Raw genomic sequence first — 22,124 nt, 5'->3', positions numbered from 1 at the left:
TTCTAAAGGTTTGGACCATTGTGTTTTCACTTCTATTTGTTTCCTTTTTTTTTTTTTTTTTAAATTCTTTTATTTCCTTTTTGACCTATTCATTGTTTAGTTAACATGTTGTTTGACTTCCATGTTTTTGTGGCCTTTCCAGATGTCATATTGTGTTTGACTTCTAGTTAACATTGTAGTCAGAAAAGGTGCATGTTATGGCTTTGATCTTATTGAGTTTGTTGTATCCTGTTTTGTAAACTAATATGTGATCTATTTTGGAGACTGTTCCATGTGCACATCGAAGAATGCATATTCTTGTGTTTTAGGACGGAACGCCATGAATGTATATGTTAAGTCCTTCTGGCCCAATGCTTCCTTCAAAGACATTGTTTCTTTGTTGATTTTCTGTTTAGATGATCTGTCCATTGATGTAAATGAGTTGTTAAATTTTCTTATTATTACTGTATTATCAATTAATTTCTTTCTGTTTATTATTTTATGTATTTGGGTGATCCCATTGTAGGTACATAAGTATTTACAATTATTATATGGTAGGTGTGTATATGTGTGTCAGTGTGTATATATATAAGTGAAATCATACAGTGTGTATGTCTTTCTCTATCGGACTTATCCTACTTAAAAAATACCTTCAAGATCCATTTGTGTTGTTGAAACTGGTTGGATTTCCTCATTTCTTTTAATGGTCAAATGATATTTCATTGTTTATATATACCATGACTTTTTATCCATTCATCCATTGTTTGACACGTGGTTGTTTCTGTATCTTGACTATAATAAAAAAATATAGTATTAACTTGGGAATGTAAATATATTTTCAAGTTAGTGTTTATTTTCTTTGGCTATATTCCCAGATGTGTTATTACTGGATCATATGATAGCTCTATTTTAATTTTTTGAGGATTCTCCATATTACTTCATAGGTAATTGCCATATATTTTTGTAATTCTGTTATCAGGACTTTCGTGTTATCATCCTAATTAAACACAGGATCATATGCTAATGGGTTTTCCCCATGTCTTCTGACTGAAGTTCATGAGTCATTGCTTCTTCACATAATTCTAATGAGACAAAGGCTGGACTTAATGACAGGTTCTTTTTTTTATGGTTAGACAAGTAGTATCTGGCTTGATTTTTTTTTAATTACCTGATCATATAGAATTCCAAAGAATTGAGTAATACTCTATAATATATCTTAGTTTATGAAAACAGGACTCTTTAGAAACAAGATACTTTGATATACCCAAACTGATGAATTGGAGTGTGTTTCCACTATTGTATTAAACAGATTTTAATTGGTATTCAGGTGAAAGAAACCAGTTGAAATTCTAAGGGTGCTTTGCTTTTAATAATGAACAGTAGAGCCACAGACTATGCTTAAAAAACACATAAATGATAAGAAAATGCAACAGTGTGGTGTACAAAATACAATCCTTTGGACTGATATTCTGAGGTAGCTGCTGTGAATGGAATCATTCCTTATTTATTTATTTATTTATTTTTTCATTCCTCATTTAAAGCTGCAGGTAGAACATGTGTATTTATAAAGTGTTAGGAGGATGTTGGCACAGATGGTCACTTAAATAAAATCAGTTGCTTCCAAATGGTCAAAATAAAACAAAAACCAGTAAAATAAACATGCTTACTGTGTTTATACTGGTACTAATAAAATAAATTTCAAAATGATTATTTTTTCAGAATGAGTATGAAATCACAAATTGTATTCTAGACCATTTATTTTTAGTACATTGAAAAAATTTTATCCCAACATCCTAATACTTAAGTCAATTATACAGTATATAACAGTATATATACTGTATACAGTATATACAGTATGGAATGACACATCACTGTATAAATCATTTACTGATAGTGGAACTAATTAATTGTGTGAAGATCTACCATCAGCAAACACAATCAGATAAGAACAAAATTTCTTCAGATTGTCTTATCTGTTCAGGGAAGTTGCATAACTATTTTGAAAATTCTTATTACTTTCTAGAAAGTAGTAACAATCCTACCAGGTGTTTTCTTTGAACAGGAATATTCCAGGGTGACAAATCTGTTTTCCTCTTTTTTTTTTTTTTTCAAAGATTTTGTTTATTTATTTGACAGACAGAGATCACAAGTAGGCAGGGAGGCAGTCAGAGAGAGAGGAGGAAGCAGGCTCCCTGCTGAGCAGAGATCCCGATGTGGGGATGTGGGGCTCGATCCCAGGACCCTGGGGCCATGACCTGAGTTGAAGGCAGAGGCTTTAACCCACTGAGCCACCCAGGTGCCCCTGCTTTCCTCTTTTGAAGGTACTTTCTACTCCTCACTTTGAGATTTCCCTCATTCTTCTTCATCCCACATTCAACAATGCCAAATCCCTTCTTCCCTCTTGACTTTTGGTTTGTACTTGCTTCCAATCAATATCTAAAACCATCCAGATTCTGCTGAAATACTAGTTTACATTTCCAGATAATAAATTCATATAATTCTCTCTAAAAATCTTTTTTTTTTTTTTGGTGTATAAATTTTACTGAAAATGACTTTTTTCTTAGTTTTAATCTGGATTTATTGAACCATTGTTCAGTTGTTCAAGTCTATGGATTTACATTCAATATATTTTGTTTGTATAAACATATCCTGAATATGTTTATGAATATGAATATGAATATTATTATTGGTTAATAACTGTCCATCCTTTAGAATTATCCTGAAAACTAGAAAAGCAACTTAGAAATTAATAATGCTGACTTGATTTAAAATATATTAAGTGTATAATTGTGTCATCTGAAATGACTCTCTTTTTGGAATTTGAGATACATGGGTATGGATTTAAAAGAATTTTCAAAAATTGTGCTTTTATTACTTAATAACAGAGAAAGATTAGTCCAGCATAACTTTTTTTTCTTTAGCATAGGAGCCTAGAAGAAAACTGTGTTGTATATTATTCACCCATTCATTTATTCATTCAGCAGTTATTTATTTGATCTCCTCCTATAAGAGTAACATGGTCCTTGACGTTCTATAGGAAGGCCAGGTAAAAGAATAACATTTATTTTCCTCTTTATATTAAAAATAAATAAATAAATAGGATGCCTGGGTGGCATAATCAGTTAAGCATCTGCCTTTGGCTCAGGTCATGATCCTACGAGTCCTGCATGGGACTTCTTGTTCAGCTGGGAGCCTGCTTCTCCCTCTGCCTGACTCCCTCTTGCTCTCATTCTCTGACAAATAAATAAATAAAATCCTAAAAAAAATTTTAACCCTACAAAGAAGTTGAAAGAATAAGGTAGTAGCATCCATATAAACATTTGACATTGGACATTAATGATGGTGGTGGTGCTGTTGCTTTTTCTTTTTCTTCCTTTTCCTTTTTCTCTAATACATGTTTCTGACAGGATCTAATCATCAAGGCTCATTTATTGATATTGATGGTTTAATTTGTTTGTCTAGAAATGTTTCCCAACCATTTGTTTGTTTGTTTCATGTGTTTGACATTTTGGAAGAGTCTAAATTAGTTTTCTTGTAGAATACTTAATGTTCTTGATTTCTCTGATAGTTCACTCCATATTGAAATCGGGATGGTAAGGGTATGACATAAAAAATGGTGTGTTTGTATGTATATGTTTTACTTTTTCTATTTGCATCTCAGTTTTTCACGTTTTTATGCACTGTCTGCAAATTTACAAATTCTTTTCATGCTGCAAGACTTATTTTATGGGGATTTGTGTTAATCTAATTAGAAGTTGTATGGGGTTTGATGTTTGTTATAGCTTTGGCTATTGTCAGTGCCTAAGAAGCTTCAAATTCCTGTAGTTATACCTTGGGTTAACAGTATGAGCTAGTTTTTTAGGGGTTTGTCTGAGGCTAATTGCTGTTGTCTTTGAGTCTGCCCACTTGCCTCCTGGTCTTCCCTTTGTACTGTTTCCTAAGAGAATATCTTTTGCAGTCCTCTCAGTGGAGTTCTCCGGTTTTTTTTCTTGAAGATTGTTAGTGTGGTAGTGGAGGGATGTTAGAAGTTTCTCTGTTGATTTGATGAATTCTTAGTCTTTGGCTGGCACTGTGAACCTGAATCTCAGGGCCTGGCCTTCCCAGTGTTCTGTATCTGCTATAGATAGAATGCTGAACTTGTTTCCCCTCAGAGATGGAGATTCTGCTCCTCTCAGAACAAACATCCATCCATCCATCCATCCATCCATCCATCCATCCATCTCTCTATTGGATTTCTTTTCTCTTCTAGATACAAGGAGTTTCTACTAGAGCTTTCAAGATAGTCCCATTGTTCTTCCCCCTTTAGATGTGTTCTTTAGCAGAAATAATAAAGGTAGTTCTGGGAGGATTTTGGCAGTGGCATCATAAATTATTTTCATAAATCTCTCTCATTTTTCCTATAAATTATCTGGTAGAGTTCCTGCAGGAAAATCTTTCCAGAGTGTGAAATTTCCCTCTCCCATTCTATAGTCCCAGACGCCTCATTCTTTATACTAGCCCATAATGGAACTTTGGCAATTCTTAACTGGCTTATATGGCACACCATGGTGTCTTTGCCAGGTAAGTAAATGTTCTGGTACTGTTTCTTACTTGCAGGTGAATACCTCACAAAATATTTTCATTCAGTTTTTGCCTTACAACCTCATTTTTATGATGAGTTAACAAAAGTTATTTTCAATTTTTCCAGTTATTTTTTTTCTTGTTATAAGTGTGGGAATAGCACACTATTCTGCTTGCAGTATCTCAAAGACAGATTTTTTAAAGCACCATTCCTTTAACTATGATAGCAAAAAATGTGCTCATCACAGCATCTGGAGCATAGCAGTCTCAGTAATTATAAATTCCTTTTCTATTTATTTAATTTAGAAGTATTATGCCCATTTGAAGCTATTATTTATAAGTGATAATACTTTAAACTAGATTTTCTCACAATATTCTGACAAATATCTTTCAGCAAGATGTTAATTGGTAACTTGTGGAAGGAGAAGGGGATGGAGGTATAGTATTTCATGACTAAATAATTTGAGGAAAAAAATTGGTTAAGCAAATTAAATGGTTTCTTTACTGAAGTCATTCTCAGAGCTATTATGCATTATACATTGCACAGAGGTGTGTGATATGCACACTGGTTTTTTCATAGAACATCCACTAATAATTCCTAAAAATACCTAAAATTAAAAAAATGGGTGTAATCTATTGTTAGTTATTTATACACATCCGTGAGATTGAAGGAATTAAATCTGAGACAAAACTTTGCTAAATGGCAGCAAGAAAATTTTATGAAAATACCAGACATTAAACATATAATAAAACTATTAGGAAATACTAATGATTTTGAGAAGTATCTCCTGCCATGGGAATGTTCATATAGGAGAGAATAAATGTATATGTTGTATAATAACTGTATAAGATTTATATGCCAAGTAATCTGATGATTAGAATTGGAAAAGATGCTGTAATATACATATTAATTTCTATTAGAATATTTTTTCTGATTTAATAATTTAATATTTATATTTTCTATGTAATATTCTATACTTTACATTTGGCCCAAAATATTTCCACTGAAAACCAATTTTCCATTCTGTTTTCATGTTAGGACAAGATTTTCAAATTCTATACCCATTTTTCTCTACACAGTTGCATTTGAGGAGTGGATGATACATCATGTTGCCTAACATACGCCTCTTTAGCAAACCAGCAACTCATTATTAAGATAAACAACCATTGAACTTGCACATTAGAAGTGCACAGAGGGTACTCTTTGTTACTCTATGAATCCGGTTCATGACATAACTTATGTCTCTGGAGGATGTGTTGAACAAACTAATTCTAACAATTCAGTCAGTCTGAACTCTTTCCTGAAGCAGAGTTGTCTTTTCTATCTCCTGAGGTTTCCTGAGTCAAATGCAAATAAAGGGGGAACATCACTATCATCTCTTCCCTAATCACAGTTGTCACCTCATGTCTCCTCGGGGTAATAGACTCACACAGTCGTATAGTTCTCTTAAGACAATGAGAGCTGACATTTCTGATGTAGAAAAAGGAAGTGAAGGCATTTCTTTTAAGGAATCTCTACACCCCACGTGGGGCGTGAACTCATAACTCTGAGACCAAGAGTCACATGTGCTATATAGACTGAGCCAGCCCCAGGCCCCTAGTGAAGGCATTTCTAAAATGTATAGTTTTGGAAAAAATTAATGTTAATAAACAGGTTTTTTTGATTGAAATACTAGTCAATCACATGTAGTTTTAAATTGAGTTGGAATTTTATGTCATTAACAGTATTGTCATGGATATGAATATCATTTTTTTAAATTTTATGTATTTATTTGACAGAGAAATAGAGAGTGCAAGTTAGCAGAGCGGCAGGCAGAGGGAGAGAGAGAAGTAGGCTCTCTGCTAAGCAGGGAGTCTGATGCGGGGTTTGATTCCAGGACCCTGGATTCATGACCTGAACTGAAGGCAGCCACTTAACCACCTGCCCTGGTGCCCCAAGAATATCATTCTTAAGAATAGGTATAAACTTCATTATACTTTAATGCTATTCAGTCCTACTTGTCAGAAGTAAGGGAATGTACTTAAAAATATTTCTTAACACACAAAAGTCAGAGAAGAAACATTGATTTGTGGACTCAGTTTTGTAGCTCCTCAGTGAACATTTTATAAGAACAATCATCAGTTTAAAAAAACAAAAAACCAAAAAACAATCATCAGTGATAGGGCTTTTAATGGAAATGGTGGTAAGTAAAAACAACTTTTTGGGATGTGGTCCTAATTTTTACTTAGCTGTATAAACTTTGGAAAGAGGACACAATTGATCCAAATTTCCTCTTCTAGTTAAGAGAATTATGTGGTTATCGGATTCAGAGTATTTTCACAAATATTTAGCTGATTTACAGTAGCAACTGTTTATTCTGTTTATTTTTTCATTTATTAACTGTATTGATATCCAGGTCATCCACGTCCCTTCCTTCTTTTAAGCCAAATTCTTTCTTTTGAATCCATTCTCTGAATATATATTTTTTTCATTTTATGTTTGAATGTTACATTTTCATTCTTCACCTAGATAAAACCATGAATGTCACATCCATCTCAGCAATTGCCACTGATCAGTAGGGACAAGTCTAGAGTCCCTGCAGATTGGGAAATCCTCTCCAAATCTCCACTGGTTGAAGTTCATTGAATATTCCAGGAGCCCTTGTTCTAACCTACATTCATTTTCCCAACCTCTGTTTCTTTCCAAACTAGTAAAGTCTGACTTCTCCTTTTACCACCATTATAGAAAAATGATAAACACTGTGATTTAAGTGGTCAATTTTATTTCTCATCTTACTCAAGCTCATTGAAATAGATGACTGTATCATTAACCAGATTATAGAATGATTATTATTTGTCACAAGTTTTTTATGTTAACTGGGCATTTTTTTTTCTGTGTGTAGTCAACTCAAATATACATGTACATGAAGTTGTGGTCCAGGGTCTAGGCTCTCTGCCATTCAAAGGGTTTTGTTGACTTGACTGTTCACATTGTGGAAACAGAAGAGAAGGATTAAAGGAAACAAGACCTCTTGAGGTATGAACACAATACTGCATGTTAGTGGTTTCCCTTCATTCTATTAGAGCGAGTCACAGACCTAGTCCAGATTCAAGGAGTGGGGGAAATAATCCACTTTTATTGGGAAGAGTTGAAAAAATTATCTTGAAAAAGACAGTAGATATAGGAAAGGGAATAATTGCAGACATTTTTGCAGACAGTCTACCACAGTGACAGTTGTCACTGTGTTGCTGTCTGGAATTTTCCCCTACATTTGAAGATAAAATTAACTTGTTTTCTCTTTCAAACTCTAGGGCTTTTCTCCTTCTTGGGGCTCCTCTTAATTTGCTCACTTCTTCGGTTGTGAGGTTTTTTTGTTTTTTGTTTGTTTGTTTGTTTTTTGGGTAATTCCATCCTTCTTCTTTTTCTCAAACTGCATTCTCCTTATGGGATTTATCATCCACATCCATGCTTTTGGAAACGGCTTACAAGGAGATGTAATTAAAGCTATCCTACAGGCTCCAGTACATATATCACACTTCAGACTCAATATTTTCACTTGGCTATGAGTAGGATGTGTAAAAAAATAGAAATTTACAAAACAATTCTTAATAAGATTTGGTATATTCTCTTTGTATGTTAACAACTAAACAAATCTTTTAAAAAGAAAATCTTGAAATCCCGTTTTCTCTCTTTCTTAATATATAATTTGCTCAAAAGATTTCCATTTTAAAATCATGAGAATATCTTACAGTTTTTTTTAATTAAATTTATTTATTTTCAGCATAACAGTTTTAACAATAGAAAAAAACAAAGACTTTTATTAGTTCTTGGATAATATGTTTCTAGTTGGGCTAATATCTCATGCTGATTTGGTTGGGAAGAATCTGTAATAACTTTGTTGTGAATAAAAGTAAGCAGAGAGTGAGAGTTTATCATTTTGTGATCTTGCCCCACAAGATTTACCTCCGGTTACTTTTGTCAAAAACCTGTGAGTCATTTTTAAAACCTCCCTCTACGTAGTCATTTAAATCCAATCAATTCAAATCATTAAACCTGCCAATTCTACCTCTTATGTTTTTGATCTTCCCAAGATAACCTTATTAATTCCTTATATCACTATAAAATGAGTACACTCTAGCTGGTCTTTGGTCATCCACTTTTATCTCCATCCCAAACCACAGTGAGCCCTACATTAAATATAAATCTCATTGCCATGCTCTGCTGAAACATACTTCAGTGATTTTTCATTACCTTTAGGAGAAAACAAAAAACAAAAAACACCAAACTTTCACAAACACTATATGATCTGATCACCATGTAATTCTTAAAATCCTTTTTGTATAACTTTTCCCGTTCCTGTTTTCTTCAATCATATTTACTATATTTCATTTCTTGGAAGAAACCATTTTTTTTCCCCTCAAAAGAATCTGTGTCTTCACTGTTTCTTCATACCTCATCTGTAAACCAGTTCATGGTTGTCCATCATGTATATATGTATACACTCCGAAAGGCTTCCTTTTACCACGTAATTAATTTGTCTTTCTGGTTCTTTTAAAATTCCTTGATTGCCTTGTTCATCCCTGTCTCTCCAATGTGTGTCACAATCCCTGACATGTATTAGGTACTAAATTAGCTTAGACAGTGATCTCTTAAAAATAATTTTACATGTAATTTGCTAGTTGCCTTGGGTGAAAGAGCAATATATATATATGTGTGTGTGTGTGTGTGTTTTATCAGTGTCAAGTATCTTTGTAGTTCTTGGTCATAATAGCTAGAGCCATTTAACAGTAGCAGTCCTGTTTAAATTTTAGCCTTGAGGACCTAGAGAAATAGACTACCCTACTTTCTGATATGATGTTCAAAGGATTTGTCTTTTTAATGCAGTCTTTATGTCCACTTTTATTTCAGAAGGCCTTTGGGCATGACATGTTTCTTTATAGTTTTAGAGTGCTCTTAATACTGTAAAATTTAATTCAGTTTTACATTGCATAAAATTCCAAGTTGATGTTATATAACAGAAATCTCCTTCGAGTGGTGTTTAGGACTATTTTGCCTGTTACTTGTGATGCTACCATAGAAAAAGGAAGAAAAAAGGCATCTGTATCCAAATTTCACATCCTACAAGAAAAAGTAGGAAGCTTGTTACTTCAATTACTCTACCAGCAAGTGTGCTTTAAATCAAATTCTGTATAACTTTAATTATATATATAACTTTATAACTTTATATAACTTATATAACTTTAATTAAGGATTTCTATCATCAGAAAGTGCTCTAGATATTTTAGGCTTTCTTCAGTCATTGTCTCTTTTTCACTCTATCTCTTTTTAGAATGAACACCAGGAAACCCTTCTTAAGACACCACTTAATTTACTGAAATCATCTCTTGTTTACTTTGTATATATTAAAATACCAAGCTTGGAATCAGATCATGTTAATACAAAGTGACAATTGGTTATGTCACAGCAGTGTCTTAAAAATATTTGATGTCTGATGTTATGCTAAATGTTCCATAGCCAGTTGAATTCACCTAGCCATGAACGAGATTGAGGAACAAAGATAGAAAGTCAATTACCTAAGATAATAATTTAAATGATTTTAAGTAGACACTTTTTAAATGTCCAGGGAAATCAATTCAGTATAAGGAATGAGCTTATACATGAGGTACACTAAAATATTTTTTTAATTTTGTAGATGAAAAAATCATGTATACTACCATGAAAAGTAATTACTATGGGAAGCATAGTTATGTAGTGCTACACCTGCTTACATTTTTGATAATATTTATTTTAGTATTGCTTTAGTTTAGAGTTTATTTGATATCTGCTCAAAATCAGATTTAATGCCTTATAATCATAACCTGTTTTGTTTTATTGTCACTGATAGTGTATGTGTGTTTCTGTGTCTGTCTATGTGTGATTTAGATAGAATTGAGGAAGGGATTTTAAAATACCTTGCTGTTGTCCTCTGCACATGATATTCTTTAAAAAGATTGAATAATACCCATAGCTAGTCATTTCATATGACTTGAAGTTTTTTTTTTTAAGATTTTAGTTATTTATTTGATAGACAGAGATCACAAGTAGGCAGAGAGGCAGGCAGAGAGAGAGAGAGGAGAAAGCAGGTTCCCTGTTGAGAAGAGAGCCCGATGCGGTGCTTGATCCCAAGATCCTGAGATCATGACCTGAGCCGAAGGCAGAGGCTTTATCCCACTGAGCCACCCAGGCACCCTAAAGTTTTTTTTTTTTTTTTTTTTTTTCCCAATTTATTTATTTTCAGAAAAACAGTATTCATTATTTTTTCACCACACCCAGTGCTCCATGCAAGCTGTGCCCTCTATAATACCCACCACCTGGTACCCCAACCTCCCACCCCCCCGCCACTTCAAACCCCTCAGACTGTTTTTCAGAGTCCATAGTCTCTCATGGTTCACCTCCCCTTCCAATTTACCCAAATTCCCTACTACTCTCTAACGCCCCTTGTCCTCCATGCTATTGGTTATGCTCCACAAATGAGTGAAACCATATGATAATTGACTCTCTCTGCTTGACTGATTTCACTCAGCATAATCTCTTCCAGTCCCGTCCATGTTGCTACAAAAGTTGGATATTCGTCCTTTCTGATGGAGGCATAATACTCCATAGTGTATATGGACCACATCTTCCTTATCCATTCATCCGTTGAAGGGCATCTTGGTTCTTTCCATAGTTTGGCGACTGTGGCCATTGCTGCTATAAACATTGGGGTACAGATGGCCCTTCTTTTCACGACATCTGTATCTTTGGGGTAAATACCCAGGAGTGCAATTGCAGGGTCGTAGGGAAGCTCTATTTTTAATTTCTTGAGGAATCTCCACACTGTTCTCCAAAGAGGCTGCACCAACTTGCATTCCCACCAACAGTGTAAGAGGGTTCCCCTTTCTCCACATCCTCTCCAACACATGTTCTTTCCTGTTTTGTTAATTTTGGCCATTCTAACTGGTGTAAGGTGATATCTCAATGTGGTTTTAATTTGAATCTCCCTGAGGGCTAATGATGATGAGCATTTTTTCATGTGTCTGATAGCCATTTGTATTTCTTGATTGGAGAAGTGTCTGTTCATATCTTCTGCCCATTTTTTGATGTGTTTGTCTGTTTCGTGTGGGTTGAGTTTGAGGAGTTCATTATAGATCCTGGATATCAACCTTTTGTCTGTACTGTCATTTGCAAATATCTTCTCCCATTCCGTGGTTGCCTCTTTGTTTTTTTGACTGTTTCCTTTGCTGTGCAGAAGCTTTTGATTTTGATGAAGTCCCAGAAGTCTATTTTCGCTTTTGTTTCCTTTGCCTTTGGAGACGTATCTTGAAAGAAGTTGCTGTGGCTGATATCGAAGAGATTACTGCCTATGTTCTCCTCTAAGATTCTGATAGATTCCTGTCTCACGTTGAGGTCTTTTATCCATTTTGAGTTGATCTTTGTGTACGGTGTAAGAGAATGGTCGAGTTTCATTCTTCTACATATAGCTGTCCAGCTTTCCCAGCACCATTTATTGAAGAGACTGTCTTTTTTCCACTGTATATTTTTTCCTGTTTTGTCGAAGATTAATTGACCATAGAGTTGAGGGTCCATATCAGGGCTCTCTACTCTGTTCCACTGGTCTATGTGTCTGTTTTTATGCCAGTACCATGCTGTCTTGGTGATCACAGCTTTGTAATAAAGCTTGAAATCAGGTAAGGTGATGCCGCCAGCTTTATTTTTGTTTTTCAACGTTTCCTTAGCGATTCGGGGTCTCTTCTGATTCCATACAAATTTTTGGATTATTTGCTCCAGCTCTTTGAAGAATGCCGGTGGAATTTTGATCGGAATGGCATTAAAAGTATAGATTGCTCTAGGCAGTATAGACATTTTAACGATGTTTATTCTTCCGATCCAAGAGCATGGAATGGTCTTCCATCTTTTTGTGTCTTCTTCAATTTCTTTCATGAGTGTTCTATAGTTCCTCAAGTATAGATCCTTTACCTCTTTAGTTAGGTTTATTCCCAGGTATCTTATGGTTCTTGGTGCTATAGTAAATGGAATCGATTCTCTAATTTCCCTTTCTGTATTTTCCTTGTTAGTGTATAAGAAAGCCACTGATTTCTGCACATTGACTTTGTATCCTGCCACGCTGCTGAATTGCTGTATGAGTTCTAGTAGTTTGGGGGTGGAGTCTTTTGGGTTTTCCATATAAAGAATCATGTCATCTGCGAAGAGAGAGAGTTTGACTTCTTCATTACCAATTTGGATACCTTTTATTTCTCTCTGTTGTCTGATTGCTGTTGCTAGGACTTCTAATACTATGTTGAACAAGAGTGGTGAAAGTGGGCATCCTTGTCTTGTTCCTGATCTCAACGGGAAGGCTGCAAGCTTTTTCCCATTGAGGATGATATTTGCTGTGGGTCTTTCATAGATAGATTTGATGAGGTTCAGGAATGTTCCCTCTATCCCTATACTTTGAAGCGTTTTAATCAGGAACGGATGTTGGATTTTGTCAAATGCTTTTTCTGCATCAATTGAGAGGACCATGTGGTTCTTCTCTCTTCTCATATTAATTTGTTGTATCACATTGATTGATTTACGAATGTTGAACCATCCTTGTAGCCCAGGGATGAATCCCACCTGATCATGGTGGATAATCTTTTTAATGTGTTGTTGGATCCTGTTGGCTAGGATCTTGTTGAGAATCTTAGCATCCATATTCATCAGTGATATTGGTCTGAAATTCTCCTTTTTGGTATGGTCCTTGCCTGGTTTGGGGATCAGGGTAATGCTGGCTTCATAGAAAGAGTCTGGAAGTTTTCCTTCTGCTTCAATTTTTTGAAACAGCTTCAGGAGAATAGGTGTTATTTCTTCTTGGAAGGTTTGGTAGAATTCCCCAGGGAATCCGTCAGGTCCTGGGCTCTTGTTTTTTGGGAGATTTTTGATCACTGCTTCAATCTCGTTATTAGATATCGGTCTATTCAGGTTGTCGATTTCTTCCTGGTTCAATTTTGGTAGTTTATATTTTTCCAGGAATGCATCCATTTCATCTAGGTTGCTAAGCTTATTGGCATATAACTGTTCGTAGTAACTTCTGATGATTGTTTCTACTTCCTTGGTGTTAGTTGTGATCTCTCCCCTTTCATTCATAATTTTATGAATTTGGGATTTCTCTCTTTTCTTTTGGATTAGTGTAGCCAGTGGCTTATCGATCTTATTGATTCTTTCAAAAAACCAGCTTCTAGTTTCATTGATACGTTCTACTGTATCTCTGGTTTCTCCCTCATTGATCTCAGCTCTAATCTTGATGATTTCCCTTCTTATGTGTGGAGTTGGTTTGATTTGTTGTTGATCCTCCAGTTCTTTAAGGTGTAAAGACAGCTGGTGTGTTCTGGATTTTTCAATTTTTTTGAGCAAGGCTTGGATGGCTATATATTTTCCCCTTAGGACCGCCTTTGCTGTATCCCATAGGTTTTGGACCGAAGTGTCTTCATTCTCATTGGTTTCCATGAATTGTTTCAGTTCTTCTTTGATCTCCTGGTTGATCCAAGCATTCTTAAGCAAGGTGGTCTTTAGCTTCCAGGTGTTTGAGTTCCTTCGGAACTTTTCCTTGTGATTGAGCTCCAGTTTCAATGCATTGTGATCTGAGAATATGCAGGGAATAATCTCAGTCTTTTGGTATCGGCTGAGTCCTGATTTGTGACCCAGTATGTGGTCTATTCTGGAGAAGGTTCCGTGTGCACTTGAGAAGAATGAGTATTCTGCTGTTTTAGGGTGGAATGTTCTGTATATATCTATGAGGTCCATCTGGTCCAATGTGTCGTTCAATGCTCTTGTTTCTTTATTGATTTTCTGCTTCGATGATCTGTCTAATTCTGAAAGAGGCGTGTTAAGATCACCTACGATTAGTGTATTCATATCAATATGACTCTTTATCTTGATTAACAGTTTTCTTAAGTAATTGGCTGCTCCCATATTGGGAGCATAGATATTTACAATTGTTAGATCATCTTGGTGGATAGTCCCTTTAAGGATTATGTAGTGTCCTTCTGTATCTCTGACTACAGTCTTTAGTTTGAAGTCTAATTTATCTGATATGAGAATCGCTACCCCAGCCTTCTTTTGAGTCCCATTGGCATGAAAGATGCTTCTCCACCCCTTCACTTTCAGTCTGCGTGTATCTTTAGGTTCAAAATGGGTCTCTTGTAGACAGCATATGGATGGGTCCTGTCGTTTTATCCAATCTGCAACCCTGTGCCGTTTTATGGGTGCATTTAGGCCATTCACATTGAGAGTGATTATTGATAGATACGTTTTTATTGACATCGAGTTACCTTTGAAGTCTTTCTTCCTGTAGACTGTCTCTATATTTCTGTTCAATGCTATTCTTGGGATTTTTCCTCTTTTATAGAACCCCCCTTAATATTTCCTGCAGTATCGGCTTGGTGGTTGCATAGTCTTTTAAGTCTTGCCGGTCTTGGAAACTCTTTATCTCTCCATCCATTTTGAATGTCAGTCTTGCTGGATAAAGTATTCTTGGCTGCATGTTCTTCTCATTTAGTGCCCTGAATATATCTTGCCAGCCTCTTCTGGCTTGCCAGGTCTCTGTGGACAGGTCTGACGTTATTCTGATGGGCTTCCCTCTGTAAGTAAGGAGCCTCTTTGCCCTGGCAGCTTTCAAGAGATTATACCTACAATTATAATTTCTCAATTTGACTATCAGGTGTCGTGATGTTTTTTTGGAGTGTATAATCTTGGGTGGAGACCGTTCAGCCTCTAGTACATGAACGCTGGTTTCATTCGCGAGATTCGGAAAGTTTTCATGAAGGACTTGTTCAACGACATCTTCTAGACTTCTTTCTTTCTCCTCCCCTTCGGGAATTCCAATAATTCTGACGTTGGAACGCTTCATGGCATCACTTATTTCCCTAATTCTGCTTTCGTGGGATCTATGCTGTTTGTTCCAGGCTTCCTCCTGATCCTTTCTCTCTATCTGTTTGTCTTCCAGATCACTAATTCTATCTTCTGTCTCAGTTACCCTAGCTTTGAGAGAGTTTAGATTGGATTGGAACTCATTGAGAGCATTGTGGACCTCCTCCCTGGTAGCTTTAAGCTCCGCCCTAACATTGTGAACATCCTGTCTGGTCGCTTTCAGTTCGGCTCTAATCAATTCTGTTTGGTCATCCATGGCTTTCTCCAACCTAGCTATTGCCTGGATAATTGTTAGCCTGAATTCTCTTTCCGACATATTGTCTATGTTGATAGCCGTTAGCTCTGTTGCGGAAGGTCCATCCTCTGTATTTTTCTTCTGTTGGGCATTCCTCCTCCTAGTCATTTTGGTGGGAGAAGACTGAACAGGTGTAGCTGGATGTATCAACTCTGGTGCAGTCAAGGTGCACCCTGGAACACTTCCTGATCTCCGTCTCAGAAGCCTCAGTCTGGGTGCAGAAGCTGAATAAATTCCCCCTTGGACGCTGGCAGTGCAGGTTCCAAGTTAAAGACCCTGGGGGCGCAGGATCTTTTGCTCGTCCCCAAAGCCAAGGCAGTGGCGGCTGTCCGGGAGCTCCTGACCGCCAGAGAGGTTCCAAGCAGCGATTGCACACTGAGATTTTGCCGCCGGCCGGGGCTGGGAGTGCCCGGCTTGCGCGCACCTCTTTTCAGAGGCGGCTGTGGGTCGGGCGCGCGTCTGGGGCACTGAGAACGGGGCGCTGGTCCGTAAGCCGCAGGCTGGGCTTTTGCGCGCCTCTGTCCGGGGAAGAGTTTCGCGGGCGCGCGGCTTAGACTTTGAAACAATGGCCCGGGTCAAGAAGCGCCCCAGGGCCTTAGAAACCCAGGAGAGCTGGAGCGACGTGCACGCGCATCTCAAGCTTTGTGGTAGGGCTAGCGCGCGTTCTGCAGACCGGCTCCCATCCCCTCACAGGAGCCGGAACCCCGCGCTCTGGGGCGCGCTGGCGGCTTAGGGACCAGGAGCCGGTTTCTCCGCCGCACTCTCTCTGCCTCCGCGCCGGGGAGGCCGTCTGGGACCGGGGACTCAAGCCCCTGTCCCTAGCCGCCCCCGCGATCCTTTGCTCTTTTGGAGTGCTTTCAACCAGTCTCCGAGTTAATGCTGGTCCCCAGACGCAGGGCGCTCTCGCTCGTATCGGGGTATTACTTTCCCACCGGTCGCCTCTGGTGGCTCCCTCCCCCTTTTGTTTATCTTCCGATATCAGTCCGCTGTTCCCATTCCGCTTTACCTGCTCACTGGCGTCTTCTGCCCCTGTAGAGATCCAGACGTGTATAATTCTGATCTCAGGCTGATTTCATGGGTGATCAGAGTTCTTTGGTAGGTAATCAGCTCACTTTGGGGTACCAGCTGAAAAGACGCCTCTTCCTAGTACCCCGCCATCTTGTCCCCCCCCCACCCTAAAGTTTTTAAAAAAAAGTAAAAAAATTCACCTTCCCCCCCAAAACAAGTAATCCAGTTAATAAATGGGCAGAAGACATGCATAGACATCTTTCCAAAGAAGACGTGCACATGGCTATTGGACACATGGAAAGATGTTCAACATCACATCATCAGGGAAATACAAATCAAAGCTATAATGAGGTATCATCTCATACCTATGAGAATGGCTAAAATCAACAGCACAGAAAACAAATGTTGCTGAGGATGTGTAGAAAGGGGAACTCTCTTGTTCCTCTTTGTTCCTCTTTTGGTGCAAATGCAGACTGGCACAGATACTCTGGAAAAGAGTAGGGAAGTTCCTCAAAAGGTTAAAAAATAAAACTACCCGACTGCCCAGCAATTGCACTACTAAGTATTTACCCAAAGGCTACAAAAATACTGATTTGAAGGGATATATGCACCCTGATGTTTATAGTAGCATTATCAATAAATAGCCAAATTACAGAAAGAACCCAAGTGTCCATTGACTGATGAATGGATAAAGAGGAAGTGGTATGTATGCGCAATGGAATATTACTCAGCCATACAAAAGAATGAAATGTTGCCAGTTTCAGTCATGTGGATGGAGCTAGAGAGTATTATGGTAAGTGAAATAAGTCAGTCAGAGAAAAACAAATGCCATATGATTTCACTCATTATCTGGAATTTAAAAAATGAAACAAATGAACATTGGGGGGGAAAGGCAAACCATAAAACAAACTCTTAACTATAGAAAACAAACTAAGAGGTACTGGAAGGGAGGTAGTTGAGGGGGATGGGCTAAGTGGGTAATGGGGATTGAGGAGGCCACTTGTGATGAGCAGTAGGTATTATAGATAAGCAAGGAATCACTAAATTCTTCTCCTGAAACCAGTATATCACTATATGTTAGTTAACTAGCTGGAATTTAAATAAAACTTGAAACAGCTTCTTCCCGGGCAACTTTTACTTTTGCCCTTAGAGATTCCATGTTGTCACTAATGGTTTTCTTCAACCTAGCCATTGCCTGGGTAATAGCCTGAATTCCCTTTCTGACATACTGTTTATATCCATATCCAATAGTTCCGATGGAGAGGGCACAGTCTCTGAATTGTTCTTCTGTTGGGTGTTCCTCCTCCTAGTCATTTTGGTGAGAGGTGGTTGAGGGGATGTATAGCACAATATATCAACCACAATCCAGGAAAGGTGCACCCTGGAATGCTTCAGAGCAATTAGAAGTCACCACCAAAAAGAAGGAAAAAAGAAAAAAGAGAGAGAGAGAGAGAGAGAGAGAGAGAGAGAAATAAAGAGAAGACCCAGCCAGAATGAGCCCCCAAAGTAAGATTTATAAGGTATAGAAACAAACAAAAAATTGTTTGAGAGAGAGCACAGAGGGAGGGGGGAAGCAGACTCCCTGCTGAGTGGAGAGCTCCAGCTGGGGTTTGATCTTGGTTGGGATCATGACCTGAGCCTAAGGCAGATGCTAAAGTGACTGAGCCACCCAGGTGCCCCATTAATAAGCCTTTTTAAAATATCCACGTTGGGGGTACCTGAGTGGCTCAGTGGGTTGAAGCCTCTGCCTTCGGCTCAGGTCATGATCCCAGGGTCCTAGGATTGAGCCCCGCATCAGGTTCTCTGCTCAGTGGGGAGCCTGTTTCCTCCACTCTCTTTGCCTGCCTCTCTGCCTGCTTGTGATCTCTGTCAAATAAATAAATTAAACAAATTTTTTAAAAAATTTGACAGTGTTCTTTTAATTCAGACATTTAGTATTTACTTGAAGGATTTAATATTTTTCATAATAACATAGCATGTGATCTCATCAAATCAACTAGAAGTTAGTCACCTTCAATCTCATTCTTATGTTCTTTGTTCTACGTCATATTGATTGCAACACTCATAGGATTCTGATTTTTGTAATAGTCATTAAGAAGTTTAAATGCATTTAACTAATACACATAGCTATCATTGTATTTTGAAATATGATTTTGGGAATTCATTGGCATTTATTTAACATTACCAAAATCTTATTAGAGGTAAATTAAATGCATCATTGGAAACTTTAATTTAAATCTTATTATTCTATATTTAAATTCAGAAAGTGCTACTATTGAGTATCACTGCTTCTGTATCCACCAGAGTGTTTAATATTTTGATTTGAATCACTTAATCAAAAATTAATTTCAAGAGAGATGTTCTTGTTGGGGGAAAATCACTAATGACTTTTAAAGAGTAAAAAAATGTTTTGGTTAATTGGTTTCTTTCTACTGATATTTATTTTGTCAAGTGGAAATACTTTAAATGGTTTCTTTGCAAAAAATGTTATTCTATACTTTTATATGATTGTATCAAAGCCTACTGCCCTGAAAACAAAATATATCTTTGGGGATTCAAGAGTTTATATTATGGAATCCTAATAATTTCTCACCACTAGTAACTTTTATAAAAAAACATGTAATTTGTTAAGTATTTCCTTTATCCAGAGATATTAATATAATAATATGTAGAAGCAGTGATTAAATATAAGTGAGCAAGTAGAATTTTAATATATTTAGCTATTTGTTGTTTTTCTTAATATGTAGAATATATGGCATACTTAAGTTTTTTGTTAACTGTGTCACTGTGCCTTCACATTATGGACTCGTAATAAATTAGGTTGGATGGATGAATTTTGTAAATCTAGATAGAAATTTATCTGGGCTTTTATGTAAGTGAAATAAAGTCTCATAATTTGCCCAAATATTGCCTTTTTTGTCAGGAATTCATGTGGGATTTAATGTGTGGATTATGTTGTGTCTGTACAGGAGGATTATGTTATGGGCCTTTTCCCCAATCCTAACTGAGCATGGAAAACTTCCTATTTGTAGAACATTTTGTGGTGTCAGTGTAGAACTCCCCTTAAGAAATACTGATTCCTGGGGCACCTGGATGGCTAAGTCAGTAGAGCATGTGACTCTTGATCTTAGGTTTGTAACTTGGAGCAGCACACTGAATGTAGAGATGACTTAAAAAAAAAATCTTAAATACTTACTAAGTAAAATTAAAGTAGAAGTGATTCTTAAATTAGTTATGAAACGAATAAGTATCATTTTTCTTATTCAAGCTTATCACCTACTGCTTTTCTTGCTTAGAGAAAAATATAAATTTTTTAAAAAGGATAAATTTGCTTAAAGGATATTTTGAATGGCCTCTATCCAAGTCTTCCATCCAGGATTAGTACCTGTATATCTCTCCCAACACCTAATGCAACCATGTGTCCCCCCCCCCCCCGCTAAAAGATAAATGCTTATTAGTTCAGGTTCTGTTTGTTGAGGTTTCAAAACCAAGTGTCTTACTACATGGATAATAAAGCTTAAAAAAAAAAAAAAGAAGAAGAAGAAGAAGAAGAACAAGTAGGAAAAGTCTCTTTTTCTCCTATCACCCAAAGCAAAAATGGCATACATGAACTACATTAACCCCCCCTAGCGCTACCAGAGTACTACTAACCTTTTGTGGTCTTTACCTGACATTGCTTGGGCTATGAAGTTTGGAAACATCTCGGAGGATATTCTATCAAATACTTCAATTTTTCTTAAGCCCAAGATCCATGCATAAATAAAATCCTCCATCATATCTCTTCTTTTCCCCTCCCAGCTTTGAGGTATAAGTGACAATAAAAAATTGTAAATATTTAAGGTTTATAACCTGATAACCCAATCAGGTGAAATAGTCACCATAACCAAGCTAATTAGCATGTTCCTTACTTCATACTTTTACCATTTTCCTTTTTTTTTTTTTTTTGGTCCCTATTTTTTCCTCCTTCTCTCCCTTAACCTTCTCCTTCTGTGGTGAGACAACTCAAGATATATCCTCTTAACAAATTTCAAGTACATAATATAGTTTTGTCAACTGTAGTCACATTGCTGTTTAATAGTTCTCCAGTGTACCTCTTAACCAATAGCTCCACATTTCCACCTCCTCTAAGCAGCTGATAACTACCCTTCTGATCTCTGTTTCTATGATTTCGATTCCACATATAAGTGAGATCATGCAAAATTTGTTTTTCTGCATCTGGCTTACTTTGTTTAGCATAATAGCCTCCAGATTCATCCATGTTATTTCAAATGGCAGGATTACCTTCATTTTTAATGCTGAGTAATATTCCATTATATGTGTATATCACATTTTCTTTATCTACTTATCTATTAATGGACATTTTAGTTGTTTTCCTATCTTAGCTATTGTAAATAGTGTTAAAATGAACATTGGAATGCAGATATCCCTTTGAGGTATGTTTTCATTTTCTCTGGGTATATACCCCATATCATTGCTGGGTCATCTGATAGTTCTTTTTTAAATTTTTTGAGGAAGACTCATGCTGTTTTTCTGTAATGGCTCAACCAATTTATATTCCCAGTATCAATACAGTTTTGTCTCTTCTCCACACCCTTGCCAACACTTGTATTCTCATTTTTTTTTTGATGACAACATTTCTAATCAGTGTGAGGTAATATTTCATTGTTGTTTCAGTTAGTATTTCCTTGATAATCAGTGAAATTGAATATTTTTTCATATACCTATTGGCTGTTTGTGTACACTCCAAAGAAATGTACTTTTCCCATTTTAAATCATGTTGTTTTCTTGTTTTTGTTTTTCATATTGAATTGTAGGACCATCCCCCCTTAGATATTTTGGATATTAACTCTTTATCAGATATATAGTTTACAAATACTTCTTCCACTTTGTAGTTTGTCTTTTCAGTCTGTTGTTTGCTGTGCAGAAGCTGTTTAGTTTGATACAATTGGATTTGTCTGTTTTTGTTTTTATTGCCTGTGCTTTTTGGTGTCCCATCTTAAAAAAAATATATATATATATTATCCAGACCAATATCTGGAAACTTTTCTCCTGGTTGTTTTGTTTTGTTTTGTTTTGTTTTTTATTCCCCTAGAAGTTTTATTATGGCTTCAGGTCTTACATTGAAGTTTTTAATCCATTCTGAGTTTATTTTTGTGTGTGGTGTGAGATAAGGGTCTAGTTTCATTTTTTTTTTTTCTGCATAAGGTTTTTCAGTTCGCCTAGCAATATTTATCATAGAGACTATTCGTTCCCTATTTTGTGTTTTTGGCACCCTTGTTGAAGATTATTGAAAATGCATGCATTTGTTTCAATGTGTCTGTTCAGTTCCATTGCTTCTTATGTCTATTTTTATGCCATTTTCATTCTCTTGATTAC

The sequence above is a fragment of the Neovison vison genome, chromosome 10 (assembly GCF_020171115.1).
Source record: "Neovison vison isolate M4711 chromosome 10, ASM_NN_V1, whole genome shotgun sequence".
Taxonomy (NCBI): domain Eukaryota; kingdom Metazoa; phylum Chordata; class Mammalia; order Carnivora; family Mustelidae; genus Neogale; species Neogale vison.
Note: the sequence above shows the minus strand (reverse complement) of the source record.